Source organism: Varroa destructor, unplaced genomic scaffold, assembly GCF_002443255.2.
Source record: "Varroa destructor unplaced genomic scaffold, Vdes_3.0 BEIS01000003.1, whole genome shotgun sequence".
NCBI classification, from domain to species: domain Eukaryota; kingdom Metazoa; phylum Arthropoda; class Arachnida; order Mesostigmata; family Varroidae; genus Varroa; species Varroa destructor.
In genome coordinates, this window is record NW_019211456.1 from 11,886,468 (window position 1) to 11,905,872 (window position 19,405).

Sequence of the window (19,405 nt, forward strand, 5' to 3'; positions counted from 1 at the left end):
GATCCGAACTATTAACTAGCAGATTACAACATCTATTTTATTCTAGACTATTACCACTGTTACTACGGTTTCTACTGGCAGTATTTGACATGGTGTGCGAACTTAAATCGTAGTGGTTATGCTGCGATTACCTATAGATTTCCGCCCAGTAATCACCTGTCTCTGATCTCCCTTACGGCTTTCGTCTTAGTTTGCCCCTAGCCCAAGATTCCCAGCGACAACAGTTGTGGTCGTAGTGAGCCCGGCCAGCTGAATTTTGAAAAAGGCCACTCACTGTTCGCCGATCTCTATCCTGTTGCTGTAACATATCCTTGTCATTGGGTTCCCTGTGTTGACTATTCGGTGTACATGGGTAGAAGGAAAAGCCGATGGTTGGAGTATCTCCGCAAATCGTTAGAATTACACTAGATTTTCCCCATATATGTCTCAGCTGGTCATTCACACGGTGTTTGTGTCTACTATTACCACCACCGCATATATAGCATCCACATTCGGGTGTGTAGGTGTCCATAAGGATGATAGTCGCTGGCCTACCAGGGGCGAGAACTAATTGAGGAGTCGATAAATGAAGATAACAAATTTTTAGATGAAGACGGTTTGCAGTATAACACTTGTTACCGTCGTCGGCGGCGCGTAATCCTGTAGTTGCCTTTGCGCTTTGTTGCCTTGCGGCTGCTTCTTTCTTTCTTTCGCAAAAGCGTAATCTTGGTTGACTTCTCTGCTCTTGACTGTTTTTCTTTACGCGGTAGCGGCCGCTAATCGACGTCACGGTAAAAGCCAGTCTTTCTAAATCGCTCGAAGCGTCAAGCCCGAATCGAGGCAACGAACGCTGAATACCGAAGCGGCCGACGATCTTATCGTCAACGCAATAGCACAACCACGGGTAAACTGCTGGAAGGTTAAAAATATGATGAATATTTTGTTTCACCTTACTTCTATATATTCTGTGCTGTAGTCCGATTGTCACTAAGATCGGCTTGCAGACGTTAAACCCACTTTAATTAATAACATTCTACGAATACAACTAGAAATGGGTGTCAGATCTACAAGATAAGCTCGATAAAAGATACATTCATTGATACAAAAAGAACGATTCCAGCTACTTACAAACGCAAATACTAGGCTCTGCAAGAAGAACCTATTCAGAGATATCATAACTGGACAAAAATACTGCGAGAGCAAATGTCAGATTTCAAAATAAATGGCAAATACTGCAATATCTGGATAGAGCAGATATTAGAAATTTTATTGTGACCCACCTGGGCAGGTTCTAAGTGTCGGTCTTTTTTTTTTTCTTTAGCGATTTGAAATAATACATTTCGTTAGCATATCGTGTATGAACCGCTGTCTACAGACACGATAACAGCTTATGTCAAAAAACATTCAACCCATATAAACAGTTTATTAACATTAGGACGAGTCCTATTAAAAAGATCATCCCAGGATGGCTCTCAAACATGAAGCTAGCGTTTCCGTTTGGAAATCATTTCAAGTTTAATATGTCTGAATTTCTAAACCACTTGTATCAGCTGTAAGGCTTCCTTAAGCACTTTTGGCCCCGTCACATTGTTGATGCACGTTATTGTAAAATTTCCTCTGTCGCAGTACTTGATAGCAGACGACAAAAAGATCAACATGATGCTTTTCGTGCCCCATCAAATATGAGAAAGAACGAATTTCAATTATTGAATTAGAGACTAATTCGAATCAAACAAGAGTATAACAATTGTAAAATAATATTTATTCGAAACGTGGTGAATACTCGTTACGTAACGTTTTATCAATAGACTACAACGCCCACCCATTGAAACACTTGATCTTTTTTTCCCGTTGATACATGTACATGTATAACCGCAATATGCCTTAATATTTATAAATTACTTCTTCTGTTCAATCGGTGTTTTCTACGAACCATATTATTGAATGGCTAACGAAAAATGTTATGGTCCGACGACAAAATATTCGAAGTTAGTCAGTGTTAGGTTAGCTATCGAAGATCGACAGCGTGCAGGCTTTTATTGCCAGCACGGGTCGTAAGATGGCTTGTTAGATCTGTACAAACAACCGCAAAGACAAGTGCGCAAATTTGCTAGTTTCCTAGAAGAGTGCCTGGGTCGGTAAACAAAATTTGAAAATCGGCTGTGGCCAAAAGAAGGGGAACTAATACATGCTACACGTAGGTTTTCCTGCGGGTTCATAGAGTTTTATATTTTTTGTTGATAGGGAACAGATTCTTAAATCGCAAATTTATTATCAACAAGCTGATTTATGGTTATTTCCGTTGGGTCCGACTCTAGGATGTTTTCAACCTAAGCATGTGCCTCGTTGCAAAAGGATATAAGTACAGACAACATTTACCTGTGTGACGGGTTCCAGTGGGCACACGACATGGTTCTCCTTCGTCAAGCGCCTCTGGGCACGTGAGTAGCGCTCTCTTTCTGTTTTTCCTACCATTATTATGGTAATCCGACAAATTACGACTTAACGGTAGCTGCAGCTGCAGCTGCAACCGTGCTGCCAATACCAAGAACGAGTGTTTGTGGAGAAACAAGGCGAATGGACCTAAGTAAGCCGATGGTCCTAACGTTGGACAAGGCTTTGCATATACTGAACTGAATCGAATAAGTTCAAGATTCCAGGTTAATTTAGCTTCGAGAAAAACAAAAGAGAAGAGCAGACAAAAAGGTCTAATTCAGATATGCTGAAATGGCTGATGGACAGAAAGATTTAAAGTAGAAGTCGTACTAGCCGCAGTAGCAGCAGCAGCTAGCACCGATGAACAGCCATCTCGGATGGAAGTAGTGATGATGCCGTCGGTTACGGATTTAACGATGTTTATAGTTCAGGACACGAAACACTCTGTCGCCATCGCGACTCACGAAAGTTATAAAAAGAGTTTTTTGGTTCTGTGGCGCCGGAAAACAATGCCCTACTCTTGTGCCGTAAAAACAAAGAATGATGGTCTCACGTTCATGGATGACGCGGTCGTAGAACTATGCTTAAATGAATGAAGCCAGTTTAGTATTACGTATACAGATACTGATTTCAAGGTTGGCGCGATTAGAATAAGCTGATTCAGCCAACTCCAAGACAGCTCCCTTCACCGCTACTCACCATATGCCAGTAGTGCTATGCAGAAATTTTAGACATGTACTAATAATATAAATGTTTTCACTGCTTGTATAATCTAGTTTTCATGAATTGTATGCACTCGTCTGAAAGTGCCCTGCAGATATGCAGCAACATCCATTCAGACCAGGATAAAGTGGTATCGCAATTTTACCTTAACCACAACCACGCACCCAAGTTAGCGGAAGTATCTTTTGTCGCTGATTTCGGTATATATTAGGAACGACGTTTACTTTTTGTTCTCGTCACGTATTTTTCATGCGTCGAACAAGTTTTTTTTTCAGCTGGTAGGACACATTTGAATGATTCAAGTATATTGATTAGCTCAGTTATCGCTACGTCAGGTTTCGCCACGGACTGCCAAAAGCTTCTGAGCAATAAATAGAAATGCAAGCAGGGTGGGAAACAAGGATGGGTTCAGGTAAATTAATATGCGACTTCAGGCGGAGAAGGAAGGAGTCGGACCGATGCATCGGTGTTTAGCGCTTCCACGCGTTTTAGTTGAATTACTTACTAGTCACTGGCTCGCCTGCTAGCTTAGAAAAGGCGGCGCCCTCTACAGTAAAAACAACACGCTAAAAGATAACAGCTCTGCAAAAAATTTTTTAGAGACGTCTACTGCTTCTGCAGTCGCTAATTACCGTGGACACCACTGTAGTTGGCAAGCGCAAATAGATACAAGCGACGAATGATCACGCTGCAACGGCAGCGGTCGCTGGCGATACAAAAGAATCTTTTCCGCCTGGCACCCGCGAGTTGCTACCTGTAAGCTGTTACTTTCTTAAATCGGATATCCACGCTAGCACAGTTTGGTCAGCTAAAAGCTCAACAAAAGCTTTAGGAGCCGGCAGTCAAAACCAACACTACTAGGACTAACGATAAATAGGAATGGTAAAAACGATAGCTTTTAACGGCCGTTAATATCACACAGACAGCGCCATAGTCCACGTTACGGTAAAAAACGTAACGTAGATCACCGCGTCGTGCGGAGATTCTTTTTCTATCGCTCCGCCGCCCACCCCTTGCCCCTCGAGATATATGCTATCCCTCTTTTCGGCGATACTAATAACCTGTCTGTTAATGTCGTTGTTCTTTTGCTCCTTTACGCTTTTATATTATGACACAGTTAAAAGTATCATACCATTATTATTAGTATAATGGAGCGGTGAAACGGATGAAACGTCGGAGGTGTATCAGTAGAATCCTAAATTTTACGCGGCGTCAGTGCAGCGAACAAGCTGCAAAAATGAAGAGTGAAAGTTTTAGAACGTATTAGGCAAGCAGGTCAAACTGAATGAGTAATTTACCATACAGCAAGAGTCATGGTAAACGGATGTACAGGTATTCAGGGCCACCTAAGACGAGAACCTGTAACAGGAATATTTTTTAGTCCTATTAGAACATCCTCATGCTGGAATAACATCTTCAAGCTTTTCGCCGACGTCACCGCTTATGGGTAGCGCCAAATCTGTCTGCGTCTTGTTGGGATTTTACAGGCGTCCGCCAGTGCCGCGAGTTACTATTGTAAACTGTTAAATTGCTAGATATGTAGAGGACTGTTGCTAATTGACATGAATTACAATAGCCCAGCCAACGAATACGACAGGCTTTTTGGTCACATAATTTTGATTGTTAGTATACCACTTTCATAATTTCACCTTATACTGGTCGTGGAACACAGCGAACTCATCATTATTTAATTTGTGCTAAGATCTATCGATTCTAGGATCTTATACGATCGGACTGTAGTAACGTCCCGGGACTCATGGGTAGAATAGGCGGTCCCCTATCCTACAAAGGCATAACTTATAACGGCAGTGTCCAAGGCGTCGGAAATAGTAACGGAACCGTCTTCAGTAAAGAGTTTTTATTCATTAAAGTCAGGCACGTTATATAATAAAAAGAAAAAAACGAAGCTTAATAACTTAGAAGGCATCAGAGAAGTTCGGATGTAGAACATATGAGCTGCTTGTTGAGCACTCGTTTTCTCGTCTTGGTAAGGAACTAATTATTCAGTTTCAGTTAGCATATCAATGCCACTCTATTGGTGATGAATGGATGATACTAAACCTTATACTTATTTGCGATAGCAATATAGATAAAAAAAAAGGCAAGAGCCTTCACGTTGTACAGTGATCCACTAGACCCGTTGCGGTGGATAGTTCTTATTCATGCTGAAGACTGTTTGGAAACTATGTGTAAGTACTTAAAAACGCTCGCAAGATCTGTAGCTCAAGGTAGTTCCCAAACAAGTGTTCTCTTGGCAGCGTTCTAGCAAGATGGATCTAATCCTTTATAGTTGACGTCCACCATTGATATAATACGACTAATCTAGACAATAATAAGAGAGCAAACTATTTACATTGAGTGGTGATATCATCCCTACGGTCGTTATTTTCCTTCCAGTGCCAAATTATGATAAAGCAAAAGCCTTTGACCAAAATACTATATATACATATATATATATATGTAGACAATATTGGTGAAAGCTCAACGTACAGGAGTAGAGGTCAGGTTGAAGTTCAGAAAGGAGGAACTGTGAGTCCTTCGTAGATATGTTCTTCATAAACAAACTATGAGCACTCGGTTACTACTTCAAAAACAACAACATTTAGAGACAACAAATGACCTATCATTTTGGATTCTCGAAAATCAAAACGAAGTCAAACACTATGAATGTCATATATGTAATGAATATTTCACCATCGGTTCCACTTTTAAACAGTCTGTTTTCCGAACTGTCTTGAGCTTCGACCGTTGGAATATTGAGCTGAGCATTTTTTGCCACAGAGGTACTCAGTTCCTCCGTGGAGGGTTATGGGGCTACGGTATGCTGAACATATGCGTGCCTGCACGCCTTTTAGATATACACGACTTGTGAGTCTAAATAAACGTACACATAAGAAACCCCGCTCTTTTTTCACCCAAAAAATATGCATGCTTTAATAAGAATTTTCAAAGGTCATGTATTAGGTTGTGAAAAATTCCCATTTCATTACTCTCGCATGGTCGTAGCGTCATTACCGCCACATCTTACGGCTGCGATAGCAGCTTTCGTTCATCTGCCCCTTTGTCTCTGTTCTATTTGCCCCCTATAGGCCACAGCTCGTTGCGCCCCGTAACAAAGCAGAGCGGTTCAGCAAGCGGCCGTTTGATCATTCTTCTGAGATATTCCTTCCACGTTACTATCGCTGATTTCAGTTACTGGCATGAGCGAGGGCGGCTAAGGAATTCTAAAGATGTTGATCACAAACGAACGAATGACTCCTTCTGCCCCAGGTTGTTTGTCTGTCTATCTGTCTGTTTCTATTTATGCGAGTTCGGGGTATATGTGTGTGTGCATGGCGCGGGCGTAAGTGCTACAGTCTCAGGCGACGGCGGCAACAGCAGCAGATAACACCGCAGGAATACTAATGGATTCTAGCTTATTTCGCACGCCTCTGTTCGGCCAAGCGGAAAATTATTTCAAATCTTTGCGATGTTGTAGCCAGACTACGATGCTTGTAGCTATGCCTACGATTACAGCCAGCCAGAACACCTGCATATACACTCATATATATATATATATATATAGGAAGCACAATTTTTAAAAAACGCCATTATCACAGACGCGGAGCTAGAGCTAGGCTCTATAAAAGGCGAGCCGGGGACTGAGGGGTCAAGCTAATCTGGCCGTTGTCCTGTTGTCGTCATGCTGGCTTTCCCGATGACAGTGATTGCTACTGCTGGTGTTGTTATTTCCTGAAAAAAAAAAACAAACTCGGTCTGTGTCTTCCTATGGCGTGCCTCCATTTAGCCTCTCTGGCATCTTGGCGATCGCGGCGTTGATCTGCGAATATGACTGAACCGTTATAACAACAATGCGGTCGGTAGTGCCCCGTAGGCTACAATGGGGTTGCAGCACTGGAGCGGATACAAGCGGAATCGGGGGTTCAGTCATAAAGCGAACGACGACGAAGCAACAATAACAATTACAAAACGGGTATAATCATAAAAACAGACATAGGAAATCATTTGCTACCTCAAGAAATCCGACTAGCGTTATTATGCAACTTCTGCGAACCGCAGTATCGGCACGCTTCACGATCAATTTATATGAGCGAAAATCATTCAACTACATGTATAAGTCAATACACAGCTATACGGAATGTTCAGGGGGCTACAGTACAATGAGATCTGTAAACTCGTTATAAGAGCACTATTTGATGGCGGAAGAAAGGAAGCTCTAGTCGGACAGAGAAATCAAGCTGATATGTTCATAGCTTAACGTTGCCATTACATCGGTCTGATTACCAGCAGACTACAAAGGGAGCAAGTGAGGTTCGCAATTAATGGACTCCCAGAATAATTGTTTGCCAGTTTAACAACAAGGCCGTGCTTCGTCTATATTGGAAATCACAGGTGGCATAATTTCCACCTATGACTGTAAGGGAACACTCATTAGGTATACATACATATATGAAATCTTCAAGTTATATGGCCATCGGCGTGTACATCGTAATGAATATCTGCAACGGAAACAATTGATTCTTTTTTCGGATATGGGCGTTGGAAGTTTTCAAGGATACGTTCGGAAGCGTCAACCCACCCCTTCCCTTCTCAGCGTATGGAACGTATGGGTAGATGTGTGATTCAAGAAAGGCTTGTGCTTAGACATGTGTTTTGCTGTAATTGGACGAATGTTTAGAGCACAGTATGTACATTAATGTACATATATGTTGCCCACTGTGCACATGTGACCTGGCATAGTCCTTTATCCTGCAGAATGCAAGACCTAGTCCAAGATGAAAGGCTAAATACTGTTTTCAGTTGCGGGAACAGCTGGATGGCGTAATCACTCAGATGTGCTGTTTACACCAGATTAGCTTACGGGCGTTTCTGAAACCATTCATATTAATCTTTCGATTTTAATGTACTTCATTTCCCCAGCTCGTTTCGTCGAATTATACAAATCTGATCACTCGTTTATCTATTAATCGAAAACGAAGTGAATTAAACTACGCTACGATAATAAATTACTCTTTTAAATGTAATAATCCACGTTGATGTGCCGCATATATAATTTATTTCATACAGAACACGGTAGTACTAGATACCTCGACACAAGCCAATGCTACACGAAAACCTTCAATAACTATAGAGACAAACTAATACATTGTGAAGGAGCAAATCTACTTTGTCCTTATTCGGGCCTGCTCCAGCTAGAAGAATTCATTCAGGATACACTCAACGGCTCTTGACGGTGGCATGGTAAAATCGAAGTAAATGTGCTCTTTGATAGGAATTGTACCGGGGACGAACTCATGGGTACACCTAATAGTAATAAGATAACTCTATATAGATCATCGTATAAAAGTTGCCTGCTTTGAGACACGAAGATGAAAGAGTAACCTCAACAGCTACGGTAAGCAATTGAAGGGGGCTAGTTCCTTACAGCTGTGAAGTCTATTCGATGCCGTCGGGTAGAAAGTAAGGTGAGATTACTACAAGCTTATCATTGAATTGCAGAAGGGGTGCGTGTCGACGTAGCCGTCGTTTCGTATGCATTAGTATTTCATTTTATTCAGTTATTACGATTTCATCTGCCAATCTGCCAAAAACCCAAAACCGCTTTTTTTCATTTTGCGACGCAGATCTATTTTTCCTTTAGCTAACTCATACAAATGCCCGACTAGGGCAATTCCTTTCAATTACTTTCATTGCCTCCGAAAACAGTGAGCGCTAACGCTTAAATGCAACATATAAGTTAAATACATGAGTCGGAGAACGGAAGAATGCCCGTCAATATATAAGCAAGAGTATAAAGGTTGTGCAAATAAATATTTGAGACTGCGCGAATCTCAGCTGCAAGCAACTCCTCTGATCCTTCAAGTGTTCTACACCTCTTCCGATAGCAGCCCCCTTTTCCACTGGCCTTTAGAGTAGCATATATATGTATGTATATGTATATATACATGTATACACACTGAGGTTGCGCGAGTCTGGACATTGAGCTTTTCCTATACGACCTCCTATATAGACCCTGTTTTCGAAGTGAACGCTCACATGCGGACGTGAGCTCAATGGCGACCGATAGAATTGTTCGTTAGGGCCATTGCATGGGCGGGAAGGCATCCCAACAGCACGCCGCCTGGTTCATACTCCAATACCCCAACAAGAATAGAGTTGAGCTACAATACAAATTTCACGTTACGATTATATCAGTACTAATAATAATAATAATGGAACACAAAAATAACAGATTCTTTGCCGTATCGTTCCAATCATAAGTTCGCCTTGCCATCCCCGCTAAAAATTAGTTGAAATATGGCGGCGACTTATGCCTCCGTTGCTGCCCCTGCGACCATATCAACAGCTGTCAGTAAGAAGGGCACACGATCAAAATAGATATATGTGCATGTGTGTTTATGTGTCAACCGCTTTGAACAGAACAGGGGGTAGCTCCTTTACGTTAGTTGTCATCATTAATATTGTTATTATAATTTGTACATGGCATCTGCTGCTGATTCAAGCATTTTATCTCTAGAAGTAAAAAACGATAGAGTCCTTGTTTTTTGGTGACCTTATAGAATCACAGTGGCTCACCTTCATTGCCCACTTTCCTCCTACGGCTATAATATGGAAACAATATGCTTTCATATGCATATGATGCAATTCTTTGAAAAACATTTGCTGCTTTGCGTTACGGCGTAATTCATGAGATTATTTTTTCTCAAGTGACGTTTTCCCACTGTGGCTGTACAATGAATCGTCTTGGCACTCGTTTTCATATTCAGATCATTTCATCGATTTGAAAACAGCCCACGTTAAGAAATTCGTGTCGCCGAACGACCCGTACTAACAAATAACAAGCCAATACCGCCATTCCAGCATTCTGTAAATATAATTTAAGTAGGCGATTCCGTTTAATGCTATCGTTGGCATTCTCAAGTACGGGGCAAAAGACGAAGCATATCAGCAATCAATCAATCAATCAAACTATCAAAGTGCCCACAAACAGCCATGACAAGTATAAAGCGATTTTTCGTATCTCTGAAAGATCCGTATTATCCGTCTGATACGCGCAATAGTTGTCTGACTCGTACAGTATAATGCCAGTTATATTTTACAGCTTATATTGCAGTGGTTATCGCGCCATCTGGTGAACCAATATAGGAGACCAAGTTAGGATTTATAGCATGAACATTGTGGTCTTAGCCCTTTTTACCTCGTATCTCGGCATTCGTATAACTTAACTACCATCTAATGCTATTCAATGTCGCTTCTCTTTCGTCGCCCCCGCTCTTCTAGCCTATTGAAACGGGTCATTGTTTTAGGCGTCAGCTTACACGGCGGCGTGCCACACAGAACTGGCGTCAGTCCATATACTGGACTAAGTTAGTAGTACCCTGAAGTTCCATCCTTACTGTCCCCTTCTGCTTCTAATGTCTGCTAAAGCTCTCTGTCCTTCGCGCCTCTAGTGCTTCTTTCGTCACTCTGCGCTTTGAAGCTGCAGTTGTTGACGTCGCGAACCCGTGACCACGACGAACTCGCAGTGGCACACACATCAACTAAGATTACATTTATTTGTCACGGTACAAATGCAATAGCGACTGCGACTACAATTGCAGATCGCAATCTCGTGCCGTGTTTCGGAGTTGTAACATTGGCATCTGGTACCGTTGACGCTGAGATTGCTGTCTGGTCTATGCGACCACCACTATAGTTGGCAAACTAGATGTGACTGTTTGTGTCCTCTCCCCTTTGCCCCCGTCCGCCACATGGTCGGGAGGCGTATGGCAGCAAACGTTGACACGCTCGACGACGCGAGATTCGATTCACATTTGGTTTGGCCTGGCTCGCCTTAAACGCTGCTGTTACTGACGGTTGATCGACAGTAGTTTTTGTCAAAATTTTCTCCTACAGTTATTTCGTGATCTTCCACGTTCGTACGTTTGACGTGAGGGGTGCGTTTCTCGCTAACAACAGCAGGAGCTTCCCTACTTTCCCATTGCTCTTCGAATGTAATTCAGTTTTTCCCTGCGTACGGAAAATGTTACTGATGCATGGACGAAGACGAAACAGTACTAGAACCGTGATTAGCAAAATCTGAACGTTGCATCTGTACACAATACGTAAGGTAAAGTCGATGTTCGAGGGTACGTTGAGCTGTCTGATTCAGCTTACCGCGGTGATGGTACGATGGTGTGAGCATCGGCTTTCTCGAGTGAAAGGTATAGCGTTACCTCGTTTCACAGCAGTAGCAGTTAGAAGATTTTTTGTTAACAGTTCAATACGTCCATCCGTACCAGTCACACGTGTAATGTTTTCTTCCGTCAGCAGAACCTGCGCTACTTTTAGAGCATTTTTTCCTTTCGTTGTTAAAACATGGCCATTCAGTGCAGCGAAAGTCGCTGTTCTGTGTTACTGTAACTCCCCTTAGTTTACACCAAACGAACCAATGTATCTACTTGATTGTGTTCAACGGTCCAACGCTAATTATTAAGCAGCGCTACACGAGTGACCATTGTTTAATTACCTTATGAAGGACTGCGATGACGGTGATTATAGGCGGGATAGAGCTGGACTACAGTTGAACGGTTACTACTAAAGCTACTGGCTGCGGTCGCGTGTAGCGGCGCAGGCCACGCACGGATCGATGCCGATTCCACATTGCTCGAGGCCAAGCAGCTGCTAGTGGCTGGCTGTTTGTGTAGAGATCGAGGGCGAAGTGGGGGCCCCTGTAAGCAGGGTATTACTGAAAAGGCAACTGCCGGTTCAGGAAGGAGGAACAAGCAGGAGACAAAATAAGGAACAGGCCTGTCGGACAAGCCGGCGATAACCATTTTATTGTCCCTACCATCCCTATGAGTACTGCTGATACATCTGTCTACTGGGATTGACGTCATAGTTCTTCGATCTTGTCTATTTGAAACAAAATACGAAAAGGGGAAAGCTCGTTACTCGTTTTCAGATACGCACGCGACGAATATACATTAGCACGTTTACTTAGAGTAGGTTGATGCATATGGTACGGTATATATGTATATATGGTGTTCATTTTAATACGAGCCCATTATTAAATACGATACAGAGCTGCTGCTTACCCCATTCTGGATGAGGGGTTGTTAGCTGGATATATAGTTTGTGTAGTATATGCAATACAGTTGGATATGCTTAGATAGATAAGCTTTATGGCATACAGGTGCTGGTTAGCCATAATGTGATGAACGCATACATTTAATTTATACCAACATAGATCCTCAAAAACACAAAAATTAAATGGTTAAAGCTACAAGGAGTGGACGTTGACACGTTCGCCGTAGTATTTCTATCGACAGCGAGTACCGATGGCCTGGAGTCGATTTTATACTATTCGTCTATACTGCGCTGTGCAATAGCCATTCGTAAACTATTAAGTCGGTAATGTTCAACTATTAGTTTCATGCCATAGCGATCCGAGTCCCGCAGGCAACTTGATGACATCGTTCAATAGTCTGACATTCAATGGCGTATAGAGCACTTGAGGGTAGGAGTTACTGGAAACGATAGCGGAGGTAAGCTTGGTCTTCGTGGCTGCCCATGCAAATGGGCAAGCCAGCACCACTTTACACATACGGACAATTTCCCGCCTGCCTCCTTTGCCTTCGCAGGTGGCTATTGATTAGACGAGCTAGGCAATAGCGGCGGCAACCATAATCCAGGCATATTCTGCTGTTGCTACTACAAACGTAACGACGTCGTTTATTCATACAGGTTGTGCAGTAGGTATCGTTGACGGGACCTAAATGTTATCAGCCATCAATGTATATCGTGTAGGCTTGGCAACTTGGTTTGGCCTCGATTGCAACAAGGCGAACCCAGAAAGCTCCCTGGTGTTTGTTGGGTCCTGATTAACGACGAAATTCGCTCATCACTTGTACTGGAGGAGTGCTCAGCGGACTGATCGGCGCGTATGGGTGTGTCCTGCATGTTGACTCCTAGAGTTTGATAGTATTGACGTGACTGCTGTTACCACCGTCATGCTCACATCGTTGGCTTATGGCGACGCCACCGCTAACATCAAAACCTCCGTTATTACGTATGTGCATTACATACACGGATAGCACTGGGTGACGTACACGCCGCGTCCATACAGTACGTTGATTATGCACTCCAGTGTCGACGATCGAAATAAATACCGCGGCCCTTTTTACGGCGATATAGGGACCTGTTGCGGCCATTGCTCACCCGAAGCTTATTTGTCGGCTGTTAAGTCAACGAGAGGAACAGTAAGCGTCACACGAACAGGTGCGCCCACCGATCTAAATCCGACGATGAAATGAGTTTTCGATTCGCCCGCCTGTCTTCTACGGTAGGACAAGCGCACTGAGAATCGCGAGCCAACAGATAGGAAAGAAACGATGGCAATACGACAAGGGATATTTGGAATATAAACACATATCTTCGAAATCCGCCATACTTGTTGTCGTAATTGCCGTCGGCGATGAAATGAATGCACATGTACGTATGTCAATATCATTTGACGTCTGGATCCTCGTCTATAGGGGTCGCTAGCACAGCAACAAACCCTATTTTTATAGTATAGGCATGTTTACAATGGCCCCTGATGGGGATAGCAGTAGATCTCTTTGAATTCGTAGTTCGAAATTTTATTCGTTCCCTCCAGTACCAACGAGCGAGTAAGCGATACGTAGGTTCGTTGAGTAACTGAATGAAAGGGTTTGGTATTCTACAAAAGAGATGTGATTGTTGGTCTCCCTTTTACGGTCCTTATAGCCTCTATACATCGCTGACAGCACGCAATAATATTTATTCATAGAGTATCGTGCATAAAACAAAAGTAGCAACTAATGTTGAAGTGATGACGTCGCTATGTGACTGTTAGGCCAGTCTAAAAGAAGATCATGTCCTTTCTGCAAGGGGTCGCCGTTATCGTCTCGTAATGAAAACGGAATTACTACGATAGTGACGCTTAGCTGGCTCTTCTTCGCCATGTGTGCCATCGACCGATCCGCTTTCGTATCCTGTTTACTTTCAGTTTCTGCTTCTCTAATCAGTACATCTTCTAATTTTCGTTAATTACTAGATGAACAAAGATTAAAATGGAGACAGCCCAAACTTTGCTGCGGCCTCTTTTTATGTTCTTAATTGACTATCGGCAATTATATCTAAAACGAAAGAGAGCGCGCCATAAAAGCTTAACATCTTTTAGTGGACGCGAGCGTCTCAAGCCTACGAAATACGTAAACAACTATATATCTCCTTATCACGACTATTATAGGTTGCAAGTAAAGGATAAGCCAGTTATGTTTTAAAAAATCGCTTCTAGTACGACGTATATACACATATATAGGAACTTAGACAAGCAACACTTGAAAAAAGAGTTGGTAGGATTTCGAAATCATATTGAACGATGGAATCTTTTACGCAAATGTATCTTTTCGATTCGAGTGTTTACGTCCGGTGTTTGATTTTAACTTAACTTAACGTTTAAACTTGCGATTCATACGTTAATCATTGTGTTAGTTCATACGCCACCTGATGATTCGGCCATTTTCTGATTTGATTATGAAACCAATTTTTCTTCCCACACCACCGGCTACGAACCGTAATTACGTAAACAAGTAGCACAGCGTAACTGCAAGACGCCAATGAACGCCACTTGAGGACACGCTGTTTTAAGATATACGCCTGTCTATGTGAGTCTGTGCGTGTTTACACAATGAACCTATGGCTATGCGCAAGTCCCACATAGATCACTCAAATGCAAGGTTAGCTTAGAAGTTATAAGCCAAATATATGTATTTCTCATATATCAGTTTTACCGGATAATAATAAAATGCAGTCGCCTCGTGAGCAATTGCTTCATTTTTAGCGCTATAGAAAAACCAGCCTCGTTAGATCTGCCCAATCCAATTCGTCCGGACAGCTCCTGGTTGTCAAACTTTGCCCAACGGCAAACACTGTAGAAACAAAGGTGTCGATCCAAGATGTCACCCACTGCTTATGCAATTTTTACACACTTCTGTTCCGACTATGGCGGCGTCCACTATTAGTAATGATTGCGACTGAATAGTTGTATATTGGACGATCAGAGCTGCCAGAACAGGTTTCGGCGTTATTGTCAACACGAGCGCGGTGACATTGGTTTATCCGGTGCCGTTGTGGCGTTCGGAGATCTTATTTTACATGAAATAGTGTGAAAACAACGACTGCCCTACAGGGGATGGCCACCCGCTTTGTGCATGTGCGTTTTTGAAAGACGTTCAATAGCAATAATAACAATAGTAGTTTTATGTTCGCTGGTGTGCGTGCACCAGAGTACGATCGTATGTACGTAAGTACGGATGTGAGCATCTATAGTATATGTGAAATAGGGATTATATAAATTGGCTTAAGTGTTATTACTGGCGTAGATAACACGCACATATCGTGGCTGTAGTCGCCAACTTGATTAAATAAAGCCTGCCAAACTGCAGACTGGAAGCGTGTACGTTACGTGTTGTCCAATAATCCATGCGTACATTTTAGATTCCTACAGTTTAGTACAGTTCAGGAAGAAATGCAAATTTATTACAAAGCCTAGCCTTACGTTTCCGTAAACGCGGGGTTTTGTGCGTGCCAATATTTCCAAACTTTTCGTCTAGGATCAAGTGTTTCTATTCCGTTTATAGCCACTCTATAAATAGCTCGTTTTCCAAACAATAATAATGGTCGATGTATTACGCAGTGTTTCCGTTTTCGGTAAAGCCAACAGAAACAAACACTGCCTTTGTTTCAATAAAAGATTATTGTATTTATGGGATGACGTAGGTTTGAGGTTATGATTCTACCTCACAAAACATTTCCGCCGTTGCGCTATTTCACTACCAAGAGTTGCTAAATATATACGAAAATTTTCCATGTGGTCCTGCTCTTGTCGGCTACGTTGTTGCGAATGTTGATAGCGCTAACAGCTCCTTGGCCAACGTAAAAAAAATCTACTCCGTGCCCTGACGGCATCGGATAAGCTGCCCAGCCGCTATTCAGGCGCATCTTTTTGTGAGTGCAAGTTCATCGAACAGTCATTATTACCAAGTCGACTATAGCTTGCCACTGTTTTCCCGCGATCTTCATTTTTCTCTCGTATTTATTTAGTTCTTATTCTTTTTTTTTTTTTCTTTGAAAATCTTGACCGGTCGACACTTTTTTGTATGTCTGTCCACATTTTTGCAAATACATAATATTTCACATTTGATGCACATTGTGACAAATGACAGCAGTCGTACTCAACTGATGACAGACTCTCGTGAAATGACACAAAAGCCAATGCATGCATGCATGCATGCATGCATGCATGGGGATTTATGCCGTGAATGATGGTGTCGTCATGTGAACGATAGCATATGTATGTGCAGATCAACTACTTTAGGATGAAAATTGTCATTGTAAACGGTACGATTGCGTGCATATAGCGTTCTCCACTGTGTATGGCGATTTCATAAGTATAATTAGAATAACTACAAGTCTTTTTCCTATGCCTACTGCATAGCCACGTAATAACACAGCAACGACGGCGGCGGCGGCACGTAAGCGATCGAGTCTAGGGTGAAACCTGATTTATCACTCACGATACGTACACTGCTGACGCGTGCCGACGTGTACACGTATGAAACAGTAAAAAAATATAACAGATAGAGTAGATATCGATACTGATAGCCGGTTGACCATTAGTATCTACAAATGTTGAAATATTTGGCAAAGTGTTCCTATCGCATGATGAAGCTCGTGACTTTGGCGATTGTATAATTCATTGTGGAGTCGACAATAGATTATACAGACGGCAGCGACCGAATAATAATAATATCCATGGATGAGACGGGCGCTTCAACTGTTCAGGTCAACGATGGCAGCAGAAGCGTTAGCAGATAAGATAACAACGACGACGACGACGATGAGAGCGATGACGGATAACCGAGTGTACCGGGGGTTTGGGCTGGGAGCCAAGTGAAAGAGGGTCTATTATTATCTACCTTATTTCTACAAGCTCTCCTTAATAATCGCTATCAAGTTGCGCTTTTTGAACGGCGGAAGAGTGGTCAGCGTATTTGTTCACCTTCCTTCCGCTTTTCCTTTTTCTGGATAACCCTACAGTCAATTTCTGCCGTGGCTTCCGCTTCTTTTCGGCCGATCGCACGCCTGCCGGCTTCCCAGTTGCGATTAATTTAACTGCATCTGCTAAGCGTTGTCTTCTTAAAGTTAGATCCGCGGCGTTTCAGCCAGCCAGCAAGCTGACGAATAAGTAAAACGAACGTTGTACGCAAAAAACTATAATTGTTGTTAATAACTATACGTAAATAGGGTTGACGTAGCCGCTATTTGCGAAATGGCACTACTGTTACTGCTGGAATATTGCAGCACCCGTTTATCTCCGGCACATCGGCACCATCATCAGTCTGATCGTTATGCTCATAATGTCGAGTGCCACCCCTTCCTTCTAGCTGTGATGTTTCCTTGTGTCGATTCACGTTCCAGATGACGATCCGAAAGCTGAACGTGTGGAAAGCTCAGAAGCAGTCGGGGCCAACTATGTATAGTAGCTGGCGTGAACTCCTTTGCGCTGCCGGACGCCGTCACTGTCCTAAGTGGCCCTCTAGTTCACATTTTTATTTCAGTCATCGTAATGATGGTTAACAAGGCCATGGAACTATTTGGTATCCAATATCTGATCATTTTCATACGGCAGCTTCAGTTTTAAGCCGTTGTCGACCACTGTCTGTATTAACAAATGTGGAGCAGCGATGTTATCACTGAAAACAGGTCGGGGTGCAAGTTTAAGGGGATGTTCGATACCTCTTCTGTATCGAAATTCCTAACATGGGGAAATCGCCGAAAGCGGAAGCGCAGTAAGCTAACATAACTAGACGGCAGACATTCGTACGCAAACATCCGTATGATGGTGTGAAACGGAAAGGTATATTTTATTTATTTGCCTTACATCGTTGTGGTTGCGATCGCTCAAATGTTATCCGTTGAAATGTGGTTTCGTCGCTACTTTAACGCCCATTTCGTATACATGCCCTATGTGGCCTACTGTCCTTAGCTTTACTAGAGGTGTCCTTAAATTTGCACTTAATTCGCTGCCAGCTGTGTCGGTCGTAAGCTAGTAGTTGGCTTAAATCGATTGAAATTTAAGTCATTAACAGCGTTAATTAATAGCGGAAAAGTCGAGATTCAACGGTTCAACTAAGATGCTTTTCATCATAAAGTAGTGCGAAACAAACAATCAGCCATTTCCTTTTTTTTATTCTTTACATTTTATTTATATTTTACAGCCTGCATATTTTACCGTTTACTTAGTTCTATTATATCAATAGAAGATGTGTTTGTCGGTCTGTAATGCTTGGATTGTTCGTCTCTGCAGAGAACAAGCTAATTACTATAAAGGCATTCCGTTTATGCGGACAATTCCAGGAAGCATTGGTCCTTCATTGTTTATTCTCCCATCACCAGATCATTGCAAGGTTTTCTCTAATACTAGAAACTACAGCTGGCGTATAGTTAAGTTCATACACTTAAGCGAGCGCTTCCATCCAATTCTACTTCGCTCAGTAAAAGAAAAGCACCGTATATTGGCAAGTATAAAAAAAACAGGCCAACCATTGCATCTAATGCGTTACTCCCGATTGACTAGTTAAGCTATTAGCGTGCTGGCGTTCGATGAGCTTTTGTCGGACCTTCTTGGCACACTGCGTCGTCACACCACAATGACCCAAACGGCCAGAACAAACCGTTACGGTTTTTCGGGTCATATCAGCATTACTCATCAAATTGTATTGCCAAAAAATGGCTGGCTCCCTTCTATTGTGGCCGCAATCACACACAGTATGTGGGTGCAGCGCTTTGTGGAGAGAATTGTGTGTTTTCTAAGGCAAAGTTAAATGCAATGCACACGCTCAGCTGTTAAGGGCGACAGTCGATGATATATGGTCATGATAGTTGATTCCAATGTGTGTCTCCGTGTTATTGAAACGTGTGTATTGCTCCCCTTTGAAATGGACCAAGCAGTCGGTATGCCCAGTTCTGTGTTCGATTGAAAAAACAATTCAAGTAAAGAAGGAAGTGCGAGACGGAATTGCCTATATCTCACTACCCACTGGTCGAACCATTTCCACGTCCAAGTGTAAATCTGCCTGCTACCTAACGCACACCGACCTATCTCATAATGCTAATCATAGTAAATTAATTCGACATAAACAAAAAACACACACAATGCACGCAAAGGACATGCACGCAAGTGTACACGTGTTAGCGT

General features: G+C 42.5%; 1 protein-coding gene across 14 annotated transcripts in view; it reads left to right on the top strand.

Moving 5' to 3' along the window:
- LOC111247254 (uncharacterized) overlaps positions 1 to 19,405 on the top strand; it is a 218,675-nt gene that overhangs the window by 166,476 nt on the left and 32,794 nt on the right. The window contains exon 7 of one of the 14 annotated variants that reach the window (XR_015324510.1): positions 2,298 to 2,420. The exons of the other annotated variants lie outside the window; for them this stretch is intronic. The gene's annotated coding sequence lies outside the window, so the exon portion shown is untranslated. The remainder of the gene's footprint in view (positions 1 to 2,297; positions 2,421 to 19,405) is intronic. 14 annotated transcript variants of the gene reach the window in all.